Below are 22,686 nucleotides of genomic sequence, written 5' to 3'. Positions count from 1 at the left end.
GAATTAATACATCAAATGAAATAGCCAAAAAATTCACAAATAATAATAAACACAACCACCAGTGTTTACATAACGTCAGAGGACTAAAATAAATCAAACATAAATACTAATAGAAAAAAATTAAGAAAATATGTAATGAACCTATACACCACTGTGAAACAAGGAATATATTAAAAAAGGTATAGATTGCTGCAGATTTGAGACCGATAGAAAAATGAAACTAATTTTGTACTAAACTAAATACCATGTCTAGATTATATCCAATACACTGGTCAGTGGCAAAGACACATGAATAACTGATGTCCTTCTATATTACACAACCTAACATCTCTGTATACTACAAAAAACAGTGCAGGCCCTTACTCTCATTTAAACCTCTTGGAGAGAGGGTATTTAGACAATGTATCCATTGGGCCTCACACTTGAGTAATAATTTGGCTCGGTTGCCCCCACGTGATGATGCAGGAATATGATCAATGATCATATACTTGAGCATAAGGATAGTATGGTGGGCTTCTAAAAAGTGGTGAGCCACAGGCTGATCACTGAAGCCTTTTTCCAGGGCCAGCTTGATAGAGGAGCGATGCCCTGCCATGCGTTCTTGCAGCGTGCACTGTGTTTTGCCTATATAGTGCAATGAACAAGGGCACTTGATCATATACACTTGATCATATACACTATATACTTAGTCGTGCAAGTAACACGATGTCTAATGGCATCGCCAGTTATGAGAGCCCTACAAGTGGCGCAACCCAAACACTTGAAGCATCCTGGTTTGGCAGTTAAGAACTGTTCACTGCTGGATTCTTTAAGCTTTGAGACGTCAGTTTTCATGACAATGTCACGCACACTCCTCCCCCTAGTGTAGCACGGCATTATCCTGGTCTCCGACAAACCCAAAGTTGCATCCATTTGGATAAGGGGCCACAACCTTTTAGTAATGGAGCTAATTGGTGGTGCAGGATCTGGGGGACTATAGACGTGAGATCACCAGGCAACTGGAAGATACTACCATCTATAAGCCACTCAGAAAGGACCCTACGGTAGAGTATACCAACATTCTAAATTCTTTGTTGAAAACCGCCGTAGATAATGGTGTAATTACCCCTGAATTATCTCTTGCTCTGAAAGTCGTAGACCCTGTGGTTCCACTATTATACACACTGCCCAAGGTCCACAAAAGCTTGGTGGCACCCCCTGGGAGACCCATCATAGCCGCACGTGGATCCTTGTTTCAAAACGTGTCGACATTCATTGACGCCATACTCCAGCCTAGTATAAAAGCTTCTCCTGGGCATTTGTTAGACACCATGGCATTCTTAAATAAACTTATGGAATTGGGACCCTTACCAGAGAACTGCTTATTATGTAGCGTCGATGTCACCAGCCTCTACACTGTTATCCCCAACCCGGCTGGATTGGGAGCAGTGAGGAGGCTGTTGACTAATGACGCCAACTATCAAGGCCCTGACATCAATTTTGTGCTCTCCTTACTTGAGTTAGTGTTAACACACAATTTTTTTCTTTATGATGGTAACTTCTATCTACAGTGCGTTGGCTGTGCGATGGGGAGCAATTTTGCCCCATCGTACGCCAACGCATTTATGATGGAGGTTGAGCAGGACATCTTTTTTTCCAGTGATGATGTATCGAGATGTGTATTTTTTTACACTCGATACATCGATGATTTATTTTTGATTTGGTCTGGCGAGGAGGAGGAGTTTATTTCAGTCATTGAGACATACAATTCGTCCTGCAGCACGGTAAAGTTGACATACACCCTCGATAGGGTGGCTGTCAACTTCCTCGATGTTGCTCTTACAATAGTTGAAGGACGTATGGTAACATCGGTCTTTGTTAAACCCACTGACCGGAACACAGTCCTACATGCAAGTAGTTTTCACCCAGCACCTATGAAATTTAGTCTACCCTAACAGTGGTGTATAGGTTCATTACATATTTTCTTAATTTTCTTCTATTAGTATTTATGTTTGATTTATTTTAGTCCTCTGACGTTATGTAAACACTGGTGGTTGTGTTTATTATTATTTGTGAATTTTTTGGCTATTTCATTTGATGTATTAATTCTGTTAGTTATTGTTTTTTCCTTTCCCTCCCAGTACTGAGTAATAAGATGTATTGTCTGGCATTATACAGACTAGATCCTGTAATGTTTACATTGTATTGTTGATTTGTTGTTATGGTAACCTGTGCTGGGTCCGGCCGTCGGGAAGCGCCGTGACGTTGACGCAATGACGCGCATGGAGTGCGCGGATGCGTCTGACGTCGGAGCGCGACCGTGGTGAGCCGGTAACGGAATCTAAGGGGTGGTCCTGGTGGTATGTATAAATGTGTGTGTGTTATATGTTATGTCATTTGTATCCTGAAGAAGAACCCATTAAAAGAGGTTTGAAACGTTGATTTCAATTGCTGGTATCCTGTCATTACTTTTGTCGAGTGCCGCCGCCTGTCTGCTTTATATATATATATATAGTGATGGGGTACAGCATGGACTCTTTGCATTATTACACTTATGCACCTGTCTCTCAAGTTATCCCAGAATTGAACTCCAAAGTAGACAAGATTGAATTGAAGACACGCATACACACAAAACAGATTTAGAAACTACAACTTAAATGAGTGTTAAAAATCAACATTAGGCATATACAGTATTTAATCCACACAACGAGACAAATGATCCCATCTGGATTTGGTACCATATAATACCCCACCATACCAACATCGGAATCCTGACTGTTAAATGCCTGATAGTTACACGGGCTATTCTCCCATAAATTGAGAATAGAACCTGTGGTGAGTGCAGCGAGCCACCGATCCGACAGTGTGGCAAGAGCAGCAAGCCCACATTCGGCATGGATGCGCTTCTCCCCCTGTCGGAGTACCGGTAGTCGGGATTTCGATGTCCATATACTGACTGTTGGAATCCCAACTGTCGGGTCCCTGTACCACAGCCCTGGACTAATGAGGAAGAAACCACCAAAATTTTGCTCTTGACAGTTCTTGGATTAAATTTGATCCTTAATACGTTTTTTGTTAACTCATTCCTATGTGATACAGCTCCTACATTCTGTGTAACCCTTTTGCATGTGCAGTCAAGAGCTATCAACCAGTGCTTGCTCATGTAACAAACTTACAACTAAATCTTAAGATTTCTCAAGTTAAAAAATAAAGTAACCATCTAGAAATGAACTAGTAGTAATTTATGTCTGTTACATGTTGCTAATGATGGAATTAAGTTAAATGATAAATGAGTTTGACAAATGATTTTATTAACCAAATTCTTAATTTTTAGTTAGGGCATGTGGTATATATTTTTTACATTTGTTATTTATGTAGCTTTTATTCTTAAATCTCTTGGATGTCAACACTGCCATAAAATTATTATTTGTGTCAATAAGGACAGAATTCCATTAACATGAAGGCTGCTTACAATGTAGAAAAACTAGAAAACCCGATGTACATTATCATGATAAAAGAGGCAGCTGTCTTAGAACTCCATGAGATAAGACAGATGAATGTTTGAATTACATGGTATGAACAGGAAGTTTGGGAATCTGATAGTAAGGAATTAATTGAAATGTCAGAGCCATACAGTCTGGGGTTGAAGAAAAATGCACTATAGGTGAATGAGTTTTTGTAGTGCAAGTAAACAGAGGTGTAATTCATGTGGGGAAACTACACAAAGGGAAACATTGCAGATTTATACATTCTATATAAGTAGGGCAGTATGAAAGCTTTTAGTCCTAATAACTAAGGTCAGTACAATAGTACAGAAGTGAAAGAATTGCTGTACAGTTTTATCTACTTGTTTTCGCTCTGTTGCCTCAGATTTCAGTAATATAATTTGAGAGAAATGTTTTCACAAAGAAAGAAGAGGAGAAATTCCTTCCTAGATGCAAGTGGCAGAAATATTGTGGGGATATAGATGGGTTGTATATAGATGGGATAGTCACAACGGGCTCCCAGCGGTCAGAATACATGCTGTAGAATCACGATAGCCAGATGCCAATGATGAAATCCTGACAGACAGAATCCCAAACATATGCCAGGGACGTTTAGGGTTAGGCTGCTGGGAGAGGGTTTGGTTTAGGCTGTGGGGGAGGGGATGTGTTAGGGTTACACTGCAGGAAGGGTAGCGCTAGGGGTTAGGGTTAGTTTAGTTTTTAGTTGTGTACCTCTGTTGGGATTTTAGACAGTCAGGATGCCAGTGTTGGTATTCTGAATGCTAGTATCCTATAACCAACCTCTTTACCCCTGTAGGGTGCATAACCCTTTCTAGCGCAGGCGGCCACACTGGGATATCGCACTCATTGAAAGGACCATAATAACACTATACTTGCTTAACCCCTTCAGTGGTGGGTTAGGGTTAATAAAACACACCTCCCATGGGTGGGTATAAATTAGTGCAGGTGGGATCCCTAGTGCATGGGGGACAGCTATCCTCAAGTAATGCCTGGAGCTTGGCAGTGCTGATTCCGAGCTGTCTTGTGGCACCCGAGAATCAGCATAAACCATTATTACACTTAACCTCATCCAGTAGGATTTTTTTTTTGGGGGGGGGGGGAGGGGAGCTTAACACTAATGGTTTATGCTGATTGCCAGGTGCGGATCAGCACTGGCGATTCCCCTAGACACAGCCCGGAAATCTTTGGTGGGTGGCCAGTGATGTCAGTACAGCTGGCCCCGAAACATTTGTGGGCTTACAAGGGATGTATAATGCATACCATTTACTAGTGGAAATCACCTTGTGGCAGTGTTGAAAGGTCACTATAGAGAAGTGTGTGCAAAGCAGATGCACTACCACCTTAGTGTGGCAATCCCATGTATAAACACATTCACCTTTCTCCTGTAGCAAAGCATTTCCTCATCCCTGCAGCAACACCATCACAAGCTTATAGCAAGACATACTCTTGCAATGCCACTCTACCCGCTCCACTTTGCTTCCTTCATTGTAGTGTCAGTATTGGTGCAATCAAGCAGATTCAATCCTGAGGCTCAGAGAATAAGTGCTCTTCCCTTCACTTTAGACTTAGGAAGATTTTTGTGTTTGCATTGAAGTCCTAGGCTCTGACTATGTGAATTAAACTTAATACACAAAATTATGTAAAATGCAAAAAAAATAAGACATTTGTTAGCAGGCAAATAAATAACTCTCTTTAAGTACTTTCATTTTATATTAAACAAATTGATAATTTTATCGACTAAATAATTTGGCTTATTTGAGTTTTATCAATAAGAATATGGCTCAGGTCAATATCTGTATGCCTATTGGAGGTAGGTTACCTCACACCCTAGCTGCAACCAATTACTAGGTTCGCCATACTTCTAGCATATGCCATCCAACACCCACTTCCTGCTTATTATTATAATTTTATTTATAAGGCGCCACAAGTGTTTCGCAGCGCCGTACAAAGGAACAATACAGGGAAACAAAACTTGGCATAACATTGAATAAATAACAAAAATACAGTACAAATAAAGAGCGCCACAGATCAATACACATTACAGCTTGGATATAAGTAGTGAGGACTCAATCAACATACAACTAGAGGCTTGAGGCCAATGATGGAGAGGAGTATGCAGACGAAGATGGTCACTGAGTGTTGGAGTAAAGGAGAGCTGTGAGTGAAATGTGAAGAGAAGTGGGCTTTGACAACAGAATGGAAGAGGGCCCTACTCGGAGGAGCTTACAATCTAGTAGGAAGGGGAGACAGACAGATTACAAGAGGTGCAAGCGAGGGGGTGGTGGTTAGATAGCAGGATGTAAACAGGAAACAGGCAAGGGGTCGGAGAACCAGCTGGTTTATGCAGTGGAAGGGTACGCTTTGAAGAATAGGTGAGTTTTCAGTGCCCGTGAGTTTGCCTGCCGCTGCAAGTCACAATGACTACTACTAGCAGGTGGAAATTAACAAATGTTTGGAAAGTAGGGACCGGACAATAGGACAAACGATTATTACATGTAAACATGTCCAAAACATTCTCTACCGCATCTAAAATTTGTGGTAGTGAGTATAAAAAACTGCAAGTAATGCATGTCAAAGCATTTACAGGGTCTCTGTTTCAAATAAAAATAGTTGCCAAGATTGAGTCTCTGATGGAAAGCTGTAAAACGTATTGGGTTTTATCTGGTACAGTTAAGAAATATAGCTAATTTATTGGTTCTCGGGTCACCAGATTTGAACTTTTAACAAACTTTTAATTATTAAATATATACTGTATGGTATGCAGCAGTTTAGGTAATAAAAGTATGACTGTACTGTAATAGTTGGACATACTGTATTAGTTCCACAAAAATCAAAGAATCCTTTATACACCTGGTTTTGCATCAGTCACTGTTAGTGGAGTATGGCTTTCTCATTTGATATGTGTCTCAAAGAGCACTACTTTGTAAGATTTTATATATAATTTAAAAATGTAGTACACATTGTCGTGTTTGAATTTGACTTTGTATGCTTGATGGAGACCATACTGCCCATTGGAAGTGAATACTTATAGACAAGACACAGAGCATTCACAAGTTATACAACACAAGGAATGTATTGCAAACAACATTTTTACTATAATTCTGTTGCCTATTATTATTATAGTCTCAATTGTTCAATTTATTTTATCTTCCGGTGATTCTTGTATGAACAATTGGGGTCTCCATGGGGATGCAGCAAAAGCACCATGTTCTCGGAGACCTGCCCATTAGCAAAAGACTCTGGCACAATGCCAAAGTCTACTGCACCGCCGGAGAGGAGGGGGCACATTCGGCAATGTTCCTGGAGGACCTGTTTAAAGGAGTTGTCTCATTAACGGTGCTATGGTCTCTTTAATAACTTTCACAATGCCCTGATAAGAGGCCAGGAGTTTTGAGGGAGCCAAGCCGCAGACAGAGCTTCAGCAGAAACGGTGCCTTCAGTGTAAATGTGCCTGCCATGTTGGATTTGCAGCACTTCTCTAAGTGATGGCGCTGCTGCTTTGTGGACATGGAGGTTGTAAAAACATTTGCATTTATTTAAGGCAAAATTCCCTTAGAAAGTAGCGGCTGAGTTTCAGACTTGTAGAGCCACCTGGGGGCCATGTACACAATATTTCTTGGGCCACAGAGGAGCAGCTGTAAAGTGCAGCCATCTCCATTGCAGGTGAAGCTGGGAAACGGTACAGTGAACAGATGTTTTACACATTTTTATTTTACTTGCTAACCAATAAAGCACATTTTATAGACATTGTGGGTAATGAGATTCCAGATTACCTCAGCAATTCTAATAATGTCTCTGAGGTATCTTGGGCCAAATGGCAATTGGTGATATTTGATAAATATATGTACAAAATAAAAAAAAAATGAAAAAGTACTGTAGAGTTGCCACTTACTCAAACTGAATAAGTGAACCAGACGATTATATGACTATTAGTGTTAAAAATTAGATCTGATGCCAAAGACACAGTTACTGCTTTCAAAAGCAGTTATACTCTCAATAAATCAACTTCCTTGCTTACAGAAATTGGCCAGAACTAGGGAGACATGTGGGAAGCATTTTCATTACTCTTTCCAATGAGATGCTGACAAGCCTATGAAAACCTTCTGTTACATACCTACTGTAGCTGTAAATAAAGACACAGTAGGCATATGCATATCAATCTACTTTCCTGCAGGTGACTAGACAGACCTCCGATGAGAATTTTTGCATGAAAAGTAAACATTTTATTTCTAGAAAATAGAATAATATTATCACTATACAATATATGGCTGTGCATATTAGTCGTATGCATATTAGGCTAGATATGTATTTTGAAAGCAGCAGCATTATGTGCTTAATTAACCAAATAAATTATTAACAAAATTCCACAAAAAAAGTAAAGCACAAGAAATGTTTTTTTACTGTTAATTATTGACAGGTAGTACTGTATAACATCTAGAAGTTGAAAAGGGTGACAGCAAGTGGCGGAGTAAGTGGAGTTTGAGCTCCAGATGCTAGCGGGGACAGATTATACCACAAAGGGCACCACTGGTTAAAGTGGACCCTTTGGTGGAACTATATTCTATCACATGTATTGGTAGCAGGAATTAGTTCTGTTTCTGCAGCAACCCTGACCCTGCTATTACCCTAACAGGTACCCAGTGGCGCATAGATGAGAGCTGCCACGGCTCTGTGTTCTGCATGCACAATGCATATAATGAAGAGCAGCTGCCAAGTCCCCCATATTGGTATCATGTGACATCATATCTGTGACACTGAGGAGGGACATTGAGAATAACACTGTATGTGCATGCAAAGGCCCAGAAGTATTCAAGAGAGGAGCCAGAAAATAAGAGGTAAGCATACTGAGGGGCATTGTGGGGAATATTGGGGAAGTGCAGTCACTGTTTGGAATTCAGGCACAGTAATGCATATTGTGGAGAGAACTGTGTTGCATATGGGAAAGCAATGTGGTGCATTTTGGGGGAAAACTGGAAGACAGGGATGGCACTGTGAGGCTTATTGGGAGAGAACTGTGTGGCATTCAAGGGGGGAACTGTGGTGCATACTGAGGCAGGATCGGACTGAGCCACCGAGGATTCAGCAGAAAACCTAGTGAGTCCCACTGAGCAATAATGAACACTGGGGTCTTTCAATGTTAGATTACCAGACACTAGAGGGCCTCTCTGCTGCCACCATCAACAGGCAACAGCAGCAACTTCATTCTTGCAGGGCTGGAGATCCGACCGCCAGCCCTGCAAGAATGAAGGGCACTCCATCTGTAGCTCACTTATTTTAATTAAATAAGTTGTGCTCAAGCATGGATCTTTAAAATGTGGACTGTGTCTTGAAAAACGAGGTTGGAACCAGAAAAATTATATAAACAGTAGAACGCGGTAAGCACACTAAAGACCACTCTTGCAAAGCGTGGAATGCTGTATTGTAATCATACTAAATACCTATTTTAAAAGGTAGGGAATCCTTGCACAAGTGGAATTATTATACACTTGTAACTTAATCCTATTAAAAAAGAAATAGAAATTCAAAGACACATGACTAGCCTGCCTTTAAATCATGGTGACTGATCCATTTCAATGTATATAGTGCTGTATTTGGAATGAGGTTACATTATATAACAGAAGAGCATGAGTGTTCACATAACACATAAGAAGCTGTGACTGCTCATTTGCATTTGGGAATACCAGCAATCAGATCTGTTAATTAAAGTAGCAGTGCTCATATTGAGATTATTATTATTCAATCTCTTATTAAAGAGATAAATTAAAATGGTTTAAATAATTGATACTTTTCAAAAAAGGCGAAAAACATTAGACACATTATTTTTGTTCAGCAGGCAGCAAACTGAGCACCTCAAGATAAATTACCTGATATGAATATTAGGGAGGTAGGAAATGTATTCTGATACTGTGAAATTAATAAAAATGGCATATCCATAAAGTTTAGGATTTAAGATACATTTGCCATAGGTGGGAGACTAAATACAAAATATATTTGTAGAAGAACAAAATATGCTGCAACATTAAATTTTAGCTGGATTTTGGGAATAATAATTACATTTTGTCAGCTAAGACTGGTGTATAATTAGTAAATTTAGTTCAACTTAAACTGCTTATATGATTAAAAAAAAATAGATTACAAAGGGGATAACAGCTGTCAGAATACCAACACTGGAATCCTAAAGAAGGGAATCCCGCAGTGGTCAAGTAAGCCCCAACCCCTAACTCTTCCTTTTAAAAGCCTAACCCCAACACCCCCTGCCCCCCCCCCCCCCCCCCACAGCCTAAGGTTCCCTCACTAGTGCCTAAATCTAAACACCCCCTCCCCCCCTGATGGTTTTCTTTACTAGATTCATAAGGTTATACCCGCACACAAGTTATCTTGGAAAAATATAGTTAGTTCAGTGGAACTCACATCTGGTTTAACATTATTGGATGTGAAGAACAGAGTGAAAAGCAAATGAATCAATCTACTTTATTAAGATTGTCCATTTATAGGCGCATATCTTGACTTTTACAAGTGTGTTGCAGCATACAGGAAGATAACATTTATTAAGAAGATATATCATACACAGATTAGATAAGCACCAGAGTTGTGTCTTCAGTTTAGCCAATCACATCTAAATAATATCAGCAAAGTATCTGTTCTAAAGAGTGCAAGTACAGATATTTACATTGATCTATGAAAGTTAAAGTGAAGGTACTTTTTGATGTTAAATACAAAAATGCTAAATGAATTAGGGTGTGAGATGCTCATCATGGTATGGGTTTTTAATAGTTTTTTTATGTCAATTTATTCATAACATGAACCCCATATTAGTGTGCCGTGTCCCTCACATGACGAGCGTTCCTGATCCGAGTAAATTGTAAATTATAAATAAGTTAAACAAAGCCAAGAATCAGGGGAGCAGATGCCTGCCGGGGGCTTGCATTTGATGCCACATGACGTCAGTGCCCGCCCTCTCTTCAGCGGACTCAGACGGAAATAAAAGTCAGTTTACTCTATTTCTGAAGGGAAATCAATCGATGACCGGTGACAATCAAATGATTTCTGTCCCTTTCGGCCCCTCAAGGGGATTCAGCGGGGGGAAGGGGGGGGGGTATTTAGTAAGCTCCTAAATATGATTTTATTTCTCATTCATCATGTCAACATTCATGATATCGACGTTGGTAAAATGTTGAAATGATTTCGATGCCAACAAAACAGACCTAATGGTAGTGTGGGTTCTTTCACCTGCTCTGGTGGCTCCGGCTTGGTGTTGTGGCAAACTAACATGGCATTTTGGTAGAGTCATCTGCAGTGCACATATCCCGATCACCCCAGCTGCAGCTTAACCATAACCCTTGCAACCCAAATTCTAAACCTAGCCCTACAGCAGCCTAATCCTAACTCTTTCCTACCGCAGCCTAACCATAATGTCAGTATTGGGAAAATTGTAATTTCATATGTCGACACTTCAGATGTTGACATGGTAATCATTTCGACATTCTGCAAATGTCAACATGTTCTATGTCCATTGCAATAATGTTAGCATCATAACTGTCAACAGTGTAATCAATCTGGTGTTGCATTCCCATAAATAGGCCTATACTGTATATCAATTATTAACATGTACTGCAACAATCAGGCCAAACCACTGCATGTTGCATTTGCAGAATTGTAAAGCAAAAGTGATGTAGGAACTGTCTTACACAAGAGTTAGTTCTAGATCCTAGTTTGAGAAAGGAACTCTGATGTCACGTTGGAGTAGCAAGAACTGAACATGGGTGCCCAAATGGACCTTCGCGGACTCTCTTTGTTCACCACGATCCGCATTGCTTGCCACTTGGTTTCTAAAGGCAATAAGTGGTTGCATTGATAGTGACAGTGGGAGGCCACCAGTTTTGCTCTTCCTTCTGGCTAGAAAAGGTTCATTAACCAACTTGGATCTAGCAACAATCCTTGGGCCACACCGAGAATGAAAGAAGACAGAGTATAACACAGACTTATGACATCTGCAGATATACTTATTTTTCACCTGCTGTTATTTACATTGCAGGGAAAGGAGATTAGTGTCTGCTGAAAGTACCTCTATTGTTCAGTGCTTGAGTCCTGTGTCAGTCTCCTTGCTGAATGCTACTTTCCCAGGTAGTCTGGTGATGTGAGCGCTCCACAGACTAGGAGTCATAACCCACCAATGACATGTGTGGGGATGCTTCCTGCTCTCATTAGCCCATCCACTACTGAAATTACAGTACATGGTATAACAGTAGGTGCCTCCTACCAAGACCATACCCTCCAACATGTGAGGGTCAGAAATCGGTACAAACCCCCCCCCCCGGAGAGGGGCATGGCTACGGGAAAGGGGCGTGGTCTTTCCTATACTTTCAATACCTGTGTGTGAGTTGAACATAATAATTTACCTTCCCTGCCCCGCTGGTCCTCTCCTGCTGCGCATCGATCATTGTCCCTGACAAACAGCATGTATAAGTGAAGTTCTCCCATCTATCCCCGAGCAGGAGGAGGCGGGCATGCCGTGTCCTCTCTTGGCGCACTTTGGGAGCTGTAGTCTTGTTCGGCAGCTCCCCTTCAAGCTCCCTGGGGAATAGCCGGCAGTCCTCCTCGGCTGAGTCCTCCTCGGCTGAGACAGAGATGTGCAGGAAGGAGGCGACACGCTGCGGCTGAAGGCTAGAAAACCGGTACAATCGGTACAGGGGAATTTATTCGGTAAAGGCCGTTAGAAAACAGTACTGTACCGCATAAATCAGTACAGTTGGAGGGTATGCAAGACAGAGATATCTTTATCTGCCTCGGAGCACTATACTGATGCAAACCACAAAAATTAGTGGTTGATTGTGAATTATGAGGTGTATTTACTTATGCTGATTCTCACTGTGGTAATATTAGAATTATTATCATAGACATATTCACTGAATTTGACTGCCTAGCCGATTTGCAGTATGTAGTTGCTTACCCCTTAACTAGGTTGTTCACATCACATCAGACCTGGGGCGAAATGTAATAGGTGGCGATTTTTGGTCATGTTTAAAAATCGCACCAAATCACACCTTTAAAAATTTGCTTATGTAATGAGATGCAAATTTGCGGCAAAAAAGTGCGATATAGTGCGATTTAGTACTATTTTAGACTTGAAAATGTGCACATTTTCAAACATGCAATTTTGTGTAAAAAAAGCAGCGTGGGTCCCCACTTCCCCAGGACCCATGCTGACCGGTCAGAGGGATGAATGCTTTGGCCCGAGGGGGGGGGGGACTTGTATAAAAAGTCTCCCCTGGCTGTGGCATGTGGCTGGTTGTGCCCGGTGCTGGTTCTTGAAATACGGGGGACCCCTAGTCATTTTGTCCCCTGTATTTTGAGAACCAGGACCAGCCCTTGAGCCTGGTGCTGGTTCTGTAGAATCCAGGGAACCCCAACATGTTTGTCCCTGTGATTTTATGAAACCAGGACCGGCTCTTTGAGCCCGGGGCTGGTTATGCTCAGGAGTGGGGACCCCACACCATTTTTTTCCCTTTTTTTGGATTTAACCCTTTTTTTGGACAGAACCATGCACAGATCACAATGATCTGTGCATGGTTCTGTCAAATTCGGTCAAATTTTTTGGTGATTTTTGGTAACGTTTACCAAAAATCACACCCTATTACATGTGCGATTTGTATACTTTATTATGGGAAAACATCTGGATGCGAATTGAAGTGTGACTAAAAATCGCCACTTCAAAATGTGTGATTTTGCAGCAAAAACTGCAATTTTTTTTACCGCAAATCACACCCTATTACATGTGCGATTTTTGGAAAAAGTGGGATTTCGGACGTTTTTTTAAACAAAAATCTCACATGTCTAAAAAGTCGACCCATATTTCATTTCGCCCCTGATGTCAAACAAATGCCATTTTTAAAATTTTCACCCGGCATCGGATGAAAAGTGACCAAAGTGTCGTGGAATAGCCCTGATGTATGGACACCTTAAGTTAGGAATAATTGCTATTACAGAAACTTCAGTTGCTTTTTCGATAAAAGAAAACAGTTTTAATGCCATTTCAGTTTACCACAGAGTTTTGCTTTTAACGTCTTTAGTGATTTTAACACATATAATTGTTGTTGTCTTTTAAAGCTGGAACTTTCACAATATTATGACTGTGCCCAGTATGTGTTAAAATGTTTCCTTCTAGTAAATTGACCAGTTCCTTTTTACTTGTCTGGCTTCTGAGTTTTTTGCACAACATTGAGCAAACTATATTTTTCCTACAGCTGGTAAGCCCTTAAGAGTCAATTACTTATCACATAGGGTGGTAAACACATATAACACTTAGTTTATTCACATTTGCTTACAGCAGACGAGAATTTTAAGCAAATAACACTTACTATTTTTGATGCTGTTGTGTTGCGCGCAGGTGGGAATGGAAAGCACTTTTCAGTTGTGGCTGCCGTAGGATTCAAAAATGTTGATAGTCTTGTCAGGTTATGTAAGGACATCTTGTAGCTGAGGTTGACCTTCCTATTTGTAAGGCATTTCATACAGTATTTAATGTGCACAGTGCGCCTATTTGCATGCCTATTAAAACAGAATTTGGCAGGAGTAACCCACCTGAAAACCATCCAGTATGACAAACTACATGGCAGCCAAACAGTGCACCATACTGTTAAGCTAGGGTGCCACTTGATTATCTCAAAAAATAAAGTAAAGCTATGAGTGAGAACACAAAATAAAATATTTGTTTTATTAAAGTATAAAACATACAGACCCACAAAACAAAAAGAAAAGGTAAAAGTAACAAGCAACAAACACGTTTCATGTGCTACAATCCTATATAAAATAATACAATTACAGTACAAAGCATAATAGATATAGGCAGTATTTTAATTTACAGTCACAAAGGGATCCAGTTGATACGTCTCACGTGTCTAGCTCGACAGTCAATACAATACGTCGACACACAAAAGCTCCATGGGGCAGGGACTGTTGTGAATGTGCAAATATTCTCTCTGTAAAGCGCTGCAGAATATGTCTGCGCTATATAAGTAACTGATAATAAAAAATAATAAATAATGGACACACAAACTAAATAAACCCATTGTGCACCCATATAAAGAGACCAGTCCATAACAGTTGAATTGGTGGTAGTGGCTGTAAACTTTGTCCTCCTTCTGTAACGGATTCCATATGGCCTTAGTCATCCCAGGGGGCTAATTCTCCACTTGCCTAGCGTGGTCACATCAGATGTGACCACACCATGCAGGGCTCTTCCTTACATGGTCACAGCTGATTAAATCAGTCAGCAACATTCATTTCCAGCAAGTGCCTATTTCAGAGGGGCCTCCTAGCCCCCCATGCACCCTCTGCTTTCCCCCAATGTGTCATGATCACTGCTGCCTAGCTGCTGGGCAGACTTTTAAGTATAACAGTGTGGCTACTCTTGTTCTGTGTCCTAATCAATGTGGCCAGCAGTGATCTGGAAGATCAGAAGCACCAATATAAGAGCAGCCTTGTCTCTTTCACCTCTGCAGTCCTTTCCTTCTCGCACACTGTGTCCCAATCACTTTGACCATCAGAGATCGGGAAGCCTGGCAGCTTGTATAGCAGTCTTGGCCATGTTTCTTCTCCATTTTCACCCCCCATTGCAGCTTTTGACGGTAGTCTCAACTGTATATGTGTATACATCTGTTAAATTATTGACCCATTGCCATAGATGTAGTAAATCAATAACCTAGCACTACAGATTCCATTCGCAAATATTGTGATATAAAATGGGTTCTCCCAAAGAGTTCAGTGACTTCAAGCATAGTATTGTGATAGGATGCTGCCTTTGAAATAGATTTTGAAAATTCATCCTTGCTGAATATTCCACGGGTTAACTGTGTATGATATTTTTAGAAAGAAGAAGCATTTCGGAACAACAGCTACGAAGCGGAGGAACACATAAAATCACAGAACGTGGTCAGTGACGGCTAAGCCGCATGGTATGATTCCAGAGCTGAAGAGTTCCGGAATTTCACTGGCAATAATGTAAACACAATAACTGTGCGGTGGGATTTTAATCAAATGGGTTTCCATGGTCAATTAGCTGCATGCAAGCCTTACACAAACGCCAAGCATCAGAGGGAGTGGCGTAAATCACCCGGCAACTGGACTATGAAGCAGTGGAAATATGTTGTGTGGAGTGACGAATCATGCTTCTCTGTTTGGCAGTTGGTGGGTCTTAGTTTGGCAGATGCCAGGAGAATGTTACCTGCCTTACTGCATTATGCCAACTGTTACGTTTGATGTAGGAGGGATAATGGTATGGGGCTGATCTTCATGGAAGTGATTATGGGATAGATTTATTAAGCTTGGCGATGGGATAACATGTCTGGTTTTTATCACCGGCCAATCAGCTCCTACCTGTTATTTTTCAAACCAAGCCTCTAACTTCACAGTTAGGAGCTGATTGTCCAGTGATAAAAACCAGACCCTTTATCACTTCACCGAGCTTAATAAATCTGCCCCTATGTGTATAAGCAGCACTACTTCTCTGTCATTATGTGTGTAAGTGGCACTACTACTGTGAGCATTATGTGTAAAGGGCTCTTCTACTTTGGGCATTACAGTAATTGTGTATGGGATACTACTACAGTAGGCATTATGTGGATAAGCAGCACTATTACTGAAGGCATATGTAAGGCTTTCTACTATTGTGGATATTATATGTATAACATCACTTCTACTGTGAGCACTATGTTTAAATGGGGGACTACTACTGATGGCATAATGTGTATATGTGAAACTGCTGTTGTGAGCATTGTGTATAAGCGGCACTACTGTGGGGCATAACATATATAAAGGGTACTGTTGTGTAACATAATGTGAATATCGTCGACACTTTCTGCTGTGTAATGTGAATAAGATTGTGCTACTGTGTGTTGTAACTTGAAATGGCGTTACTGTTGTGTGGCTAAGCCTCTTCCTTGTAAGACTACTGCCCTTTTTGTGCCACTGCTGTCCCTTTGCAAAGTATGGGAGGACACTGAACACCCTAGCAACATCCCTGCATATATGAGCACAATTTCCTTTTGTGTAGTCTTTAGTTCCTTTATAGTTTACCTTAATAACATTATTATTGGTATATACTATTCATTATTACATAACCAATCAATGAAATTCCTAATTGAGTACAACAACGCAAGGGGCATGACATGAAAAAGGTTATTTGTTTCTTTGCAGTTCATCTGATACTTTTTTATCATAATTCAGCTCTATTAAAACTGACCTACAGCCTACTGTAAAATATAACCAATGTTCTCCTGTAATACAGGATGATAAATCAAACGAGCTTCGGTTAGAGACAGGGATCACATTATGAAAATCATAAAGTAGGGGACATTTAATTTTTTTTACTAAACCACTGAAGATAACAGGGCGGTCCTAAATGTAGCCTCTCCTCAGAGAGAGTCATGTACTTTTAGGAATTATATGCATTATATGAGTCCTTTGTTAATTCCCTTTCTCACTAAGGCAAGGATCCAGGAAAACCAGGTGGAAATGGTTCACCTGATAAATCATCGACCATGGAAAGATTGTATTGATAATGTAAGGCAATACCAGATTTTCTATCACTGCAATAACCTGCAAAATAAAACCAGACCTATGGCCCATTATTACATTACTAGTAAGCCCGCTCGAAGCAAAAGCTTCGAAAGCTAGTCCACTACCTTCACTGTTTGTGCATGTGTGAGAAAGAGATGTAGATTCACTCTCTGTCAGAAGATGGCAGTGTTTCAGATACTCATGGACACTAGACATATATATATAGATGATAGCATAATACTGTTTATAGATCTATCTATCTATCTATCTATCTATCTATCTATCTATCTATCTATCTATCTATCTATCTTTCTTTATATCTATCTACTGCATTGCAATGTGTAAAATTGGCTAGGGGGATGCAAAACTAATTATATCTCCACCGTGTTATTGTGTGAATACTCAAAGGCTGCATCTTGTCTATTAATGTCTCTCTTAGTGCTTCACAATAGATGCCAACATTAAAATAGATTACAGGGACATTTTACTGCCAAGTCAGTGCATCTAAGCACGTCACGTGTTATACTAAATTGGCAGGATTTGGAGCACCACAATCCTCATCGTGTCATGTTTATCAAATTTGATAACACATCTTTTTTTTTTTTTTTGCATCTTAACTACTGCATTTCAGTAAAAGTGAATTTATGAAGCTTTTACAATAAAATAGGTGAATAGAACGACATCCTTATTGCAAAAAATGATTACATTTATTGTGTAATTAATCAATATTGTAAAACAGGAATATTTCTAGGCCACAAATTGACAGCCAGGAACTAGATTTTTTTCAGACCTACGATAAATAATACAGCAGGTCCTAACAACTTGATTATGTTTGCAGTATCCATACTGCACCAAACTAATGGTATGTACACCAGGGTTGCCGACCCTCCCGGAATTTGCGGGAGTCTCACGAAAATCGGGTCCCCCCTCCCGGCCCCCGGAAGGGTGGGCAACCCTCCCGGAATCAGGGGACCCCCACTGAGCCCCCCCCCCCCCATCACGGCATTTAAATGCCGCAATCTGCGGGTCTCAGAGGAGGGGGCGGAGCTAAAATGGCACAATCGTGTCATTTTAGCCCCACCCCCTCCATGGAGATCAGTTATTTCGGCTATTTGCCGTAATGGGGCGGGGCTTAATGACGTAACTGTTAAGCCCCCGCCCCCAAACTCGTAATGAAAGATTCCTCTCCGGGAGAAGCCCGGAGAGGATTTTGTGCAAGTCGGCAACCCTGGTGTACACACGGTGAGATTCCTTTGCTATTCGACTTGCTATGCAATCTTTGCTAACTCATGTGCTATTTACATACAATTCATGCTATCTTCATTAGATTTGCACTATATAGTCATTGCTGCCCTGTCTGATTTTTTACTGTCCTGGGAGCGCACATCGGGATCGCAAGGCAAAAAACCTATGCAATCTGCATGCGATCCCGATGCGATTTTGAATATAGTCAAAATCTCATGCTGGATTGTACCGTGTGTACACACCATTAGGGTTCACCTGGAAGTTCAGTTTTCAAACATGAGTTTATACAGGTGCGGTAAAAGGAAAAACACAGTAAAATAATATTGTGATTTTACGCTATATTTAAAACAACTCAATTTATTAAAGTAAAGCTTCTGTTATGTTGAATATTCTAGTTTATATGTTAGTACCATCACTGTTACAGGGCGCCAATGCACCCTGTGCTTCACCTGGCCCCCAGGACAGCGCACACCCCATCATTAGTAATTGACCCAGGCTGTGGGCAGGTGGGGGAGTATAATAAGACTCGCTCTAAGCAGCAGTGAGCCCACAGCACGAGGGGAGAAGGTATAGCATCTCTCCCCTCGCAGTGCGTCAGCCTTGAGCTAGAGGAGGGGGTAGCATGCAGCAGAGGGCAGGTATAGCTAGTACTGCCCCTAGGCTATCCTGCCCAGTGCAACCACACACGTGCACTCCCTCTGCCCCATGTGCTACTTTTTTTAGTCTATAAATGGGAAAGGTTAATGCAAATTCACAAAAAAAAGAGATCCTTAGTAATTATTCCACAAAATTCACACAAAATCAAATCAAACCAACAAATAAATCTGGGATCCTCACTAGGAAGGTGATTCAGCCCAATTTGGAACGGGACGACTTTGGGCACGTTCTGATGGTGGGGGTGTCTGCGCATGCAAAAGTGCGTGTGTAATAACCTGCTATACAATGTATTGTGTGTCATGATAAAGCACACTATAGTGAATTTGTTTACAGTGGTGAATATTTCCCAGCAGCCTTGGCATCCGCACAGAAAGTCAGTAGCATGTCACATGACCTGTGTCAGAAGGAGGGTAAGCAGTTGGGCAGTGAAGTCTGTGACGAAAGGTCCAGGGAGAGTGCTGCAGACAAAGGGAGCATGGAGGATGCTTATACTTACTGGCGGTATGCAGAGATGGCTCATCAGTTGCTGGGATTCCCTCTCAAGTTATTGCTGTGACCTGTCAGACTGTAAATGGTAAAAGGAGAGGTGTGGTGAGTCCAGCCCCAAAATACATACATACCTGTACCAGCCCAGGAAAGGGGCTTTCTCATACTTACCTTCTGAACCTAGTGCAGTACCACATGTGTGATGCAAAAATGCATATCCGGGGTGGAGCTGAACTCACACACACGCCTCTAAAATGCTCAGGCACACACCTAGCGTTTCCCTAGGCACGTCTAGCGTTTTCCCACTAAAAGGCCAGTTTCCACCCCAAGACACCTACATCCTGTCAATAACCTTGCTTATGGTGTGTATATAGAACTAGTTGCAGGACTTCCATGCAGGATAACCTTGTGCTCATGTAATGTGAACACTACGCACCAAACCCTCAAAAACCTGCATTTTTGTTTTTGCAAGCGGCCCGCAGTTTGAGAAGAAGTTTCTGTTTGTGAGAGGTAACCAGTCTTTTTCTTGGTGTGTCATGCAAGACGCAGGCGTGCCCAGGTATTTTCAGGAGGGGTGTGTGACGTCAGCTCCGGCCTCAATCAGCTTGTCTCTGTCTCAGACTTGTGTCCCACAGCCTCAGTAGTGTAGTTGTCCTTGAGTTAATCCTCTTTGACATTGTCCTAATCCTGGTGGTTTTACTTAAGAAAGGAGTCTTTACTTGTAGTACAGTAATGGTTACTTATTCCCACTGTTTTAAGCATCATTGAGAGGAACTGTCTCTCTGGTTTGTAAATTAATTTGTTTTTATTATCTGTTTACCAGTCTGTGTTTTGAGATACAAGGTTGTGATATGTTTGCCTTTTTTAAACAGTTGCTGTGTTCTTCTCCTGTGTCTACTGGGAACATATTAAAAATATTGTTCCCAGACCTGAAATGTAAAGTTCCGTACACACGGGGCAATATATTGCTCAGTGTCCTGTTTTCATCAGCGACCAGAGATGGTCGCTGCTAAAAAAGGAGCATTCTCCTCCGACCAGCGACCACCCCAGGGCAGTAGCGCACTTAGTGACCATATCCCTGGTGATATCGGGGCTATACAATCCGTATTGCCCCATGTCGCTGTTGGTGCTATGTTGCATTAGTGTGTTATTTGTTTTGGTGCATAATAGACAACTATAGGTACTGCTATTGAGATATCTTTTGCAGTACTGCTTTGGTAAATGGCCTGAAACTAAAGATATAGTGAATCCTCCAAAAATAAAACTGTTAACAGGATTGATGAAAAGGCCCCATGGTGTCTTTACTGTTCCTAAATGTATATTGCAAAATTATATTGGCAATAACTTTTCTTGTGCCACTGGAATAAAAGATTTTAACCTTCTGCACATTACATATCTGAGCAGGTGAAATCATCCTGCAATTTGTGTGTTTCTGTCACTGAGAATCCCAGTTCTTCATCTTTATGTTCTTGGCATTGCTAACATATCTGTCACTAGGCCGCCTGCAGGATTAAGATTTGTGTGTTTGATTCCCATTTCGATTGCGAGTCCCAGAACTCTCGTGATGCATATTCTTCTCAGGATTGTTTGGAGATGTGATATTAAAGTACTATGATTGCTGTAAGATTTTGTGTTTTGGCAATTACAGAAGGAAGTTTCAATGAATCCACTAATATTTGGAAACTTTCCTTATTTTCAATGCAGAAACACTGTCTCAACATGATATGTGAACACTGAGGACACTTTGCACAGTGTCACCAGTGGTGTTGAAGGGGGACCAGGTACTTTTATGGAGGGGCCCGTGTCCCGCGTTGCAGGAGCCAGGTAGTCAGTGAGAGAGGACAGGCTGCTGCAGAACAGCCTCTCTCTCCAACTCAGCACATGATGTGCACTGCTGTGTGCAGAGCTGGGGGGGAGAGGCAACTGCTGCATCAGCAGCCTGTGCTCTCTCTCTGTTTGCAGGATCCCACTTCCACTATAAGGCTACTTTACCACAAAACATATGTCAGAAACAGGCTTTTCTTGTAGTGTATACACTACACTACTGCCACTACTGTGCAACAACATCCCTGCATACAGTATACTACCTCTGTTCTCTTCATATACATTACACAACTGCTGCTACCAAGGGGGTGCAGGATTGCATCAGCAGTAGTGTTGTGTATGTATGTGGGGAGGGGGTGCAGAATAGTGGTGGTAGTGTAGTGTATTCAGGAAAAGAGGTCCAGGAGAGTTGTGGTAACTTGGTATTTACTGTGAAGAGGGTGCAGGGTAGCTGCAGCATTGTATTGTGGGGTGGCTTCATTGGGAGGAATTCCAGGATTGGGCTCTCTAGTGGGGGAGGGTTAATGCTTTGGCCAGGAGACTTGCTTTGCGGGTTCCCATTGTGGCATTTCCCCGCTAGTTAGAGCTTAGTGCTGGTTGATGGAAATATGTGGGATCCCAACTGATCCCCCCCCCCTAGTTTTTTTAAAGCGGCAAAATCATTTACACTGAAAAAAAAACAGGTTTATTTTGCGATTGCTGCTTTTAAAAAAATAGGGAAAACTCTCCCAAAATCTCTCACTTTCTAATTCTCACACCCTATTACATTTGTCCCATGATCTTAAAGGTGAGTTGCATAGATTGCATGGGTGAAATGTAATAGGGTGAGAGAATCAGAAAGTGAGAGATTTTGTAAGAAATCTCCAGGTTTTTTCTTTAATGGCAATCATTTATACATATATTTCTGCAGACCAGTCTTCCTACTAGGAAACGCATGGGTATTCTTCACACAGATAATGGGGGTGATTCTGATTGATGGACTCCCAAGCAAATTTGCACGGGAGTGCAATATTTTTCTTTTGCGCATGTGCATGCGATGTGTGTGAGCGGCCATGGCGAACAGAGTGCTCGCACACAACAGTGCGGGCAGTGAGTGTGGGGCGGCGTGTACTCACCACATCATTCGATGGTCGGTGACTGTGCAAAACGTTTGCCATGATGAGTGTGCCTGTGAATGTGCATGAGCATCACGTATGCATCTGCAATCTGCATGATACGAATGCTTCCACGGATGAGACGCATTCCGTTGTGAGTTGTGAGTAATGTGCAGCACCAGTGATGACAGAGGACACATCGGTGTATGGGATACAAGCTCAGGTTGGCTACTTTTTTATACTACCTTTGGCTACCTTTTTTGAAACTGTAATTTGCCTGCTCTCCCGGAATGTACCGGAGACTCTCCGATTATCCCTCCAGTACTCCCAAAAGAGTA

General features: G+C 41.4%; 1 protein-coding gene across 4 annotated transcripts in view; it reads left to right on the top strand.

Annotated features, from left to right (window-relative positions):
- The window catches only part of LRRC3B (leucine rich repeat containing 3B), a 182,147-nt gene that overhangs the window by 38,400 nt on the left and 121,061 nt on the right, over positions 1 to 22,686 (top strand). Inside the window, exons 2-3 of one of the 4 annotated variants that reach the window (XR_014475036.1) lie at positions 8,119 to 8,320; positions 15,354 to 16,533. The exons of 2 other annotated variants lie outside the window; for them this stretch is intronic. The gene's annotated coding sequence lies outside the window, so the exon portion shown is untranslated. Of the gene's footprint in view, positions 1 to 8,118; positions 8,321 to 15,353; positions 16,534 to 22,686 lie in introns of those variants that run through there. One more of the 4 variants, XM_083188712.1, reaches the window with a different exon arrangement.

The sequence above is a fragment of the Crinia signifera genome, chromosome 5 (genome assembly GCF_055691185.1).
Source record: "Crinia signifera chromosome 5, ASM5569118v1, whole genome shotgun sequence".
Taxonomy (NCBI): domain Eukaryota; kingdom Metazoa; phylum Chordata; class Amphibia; order Anura; family Myobatrachidae; genus Crinia; species Crinia signifera.
This window is presented reverse-complemented; position numbering and strand designations above follow the sequence as displayed.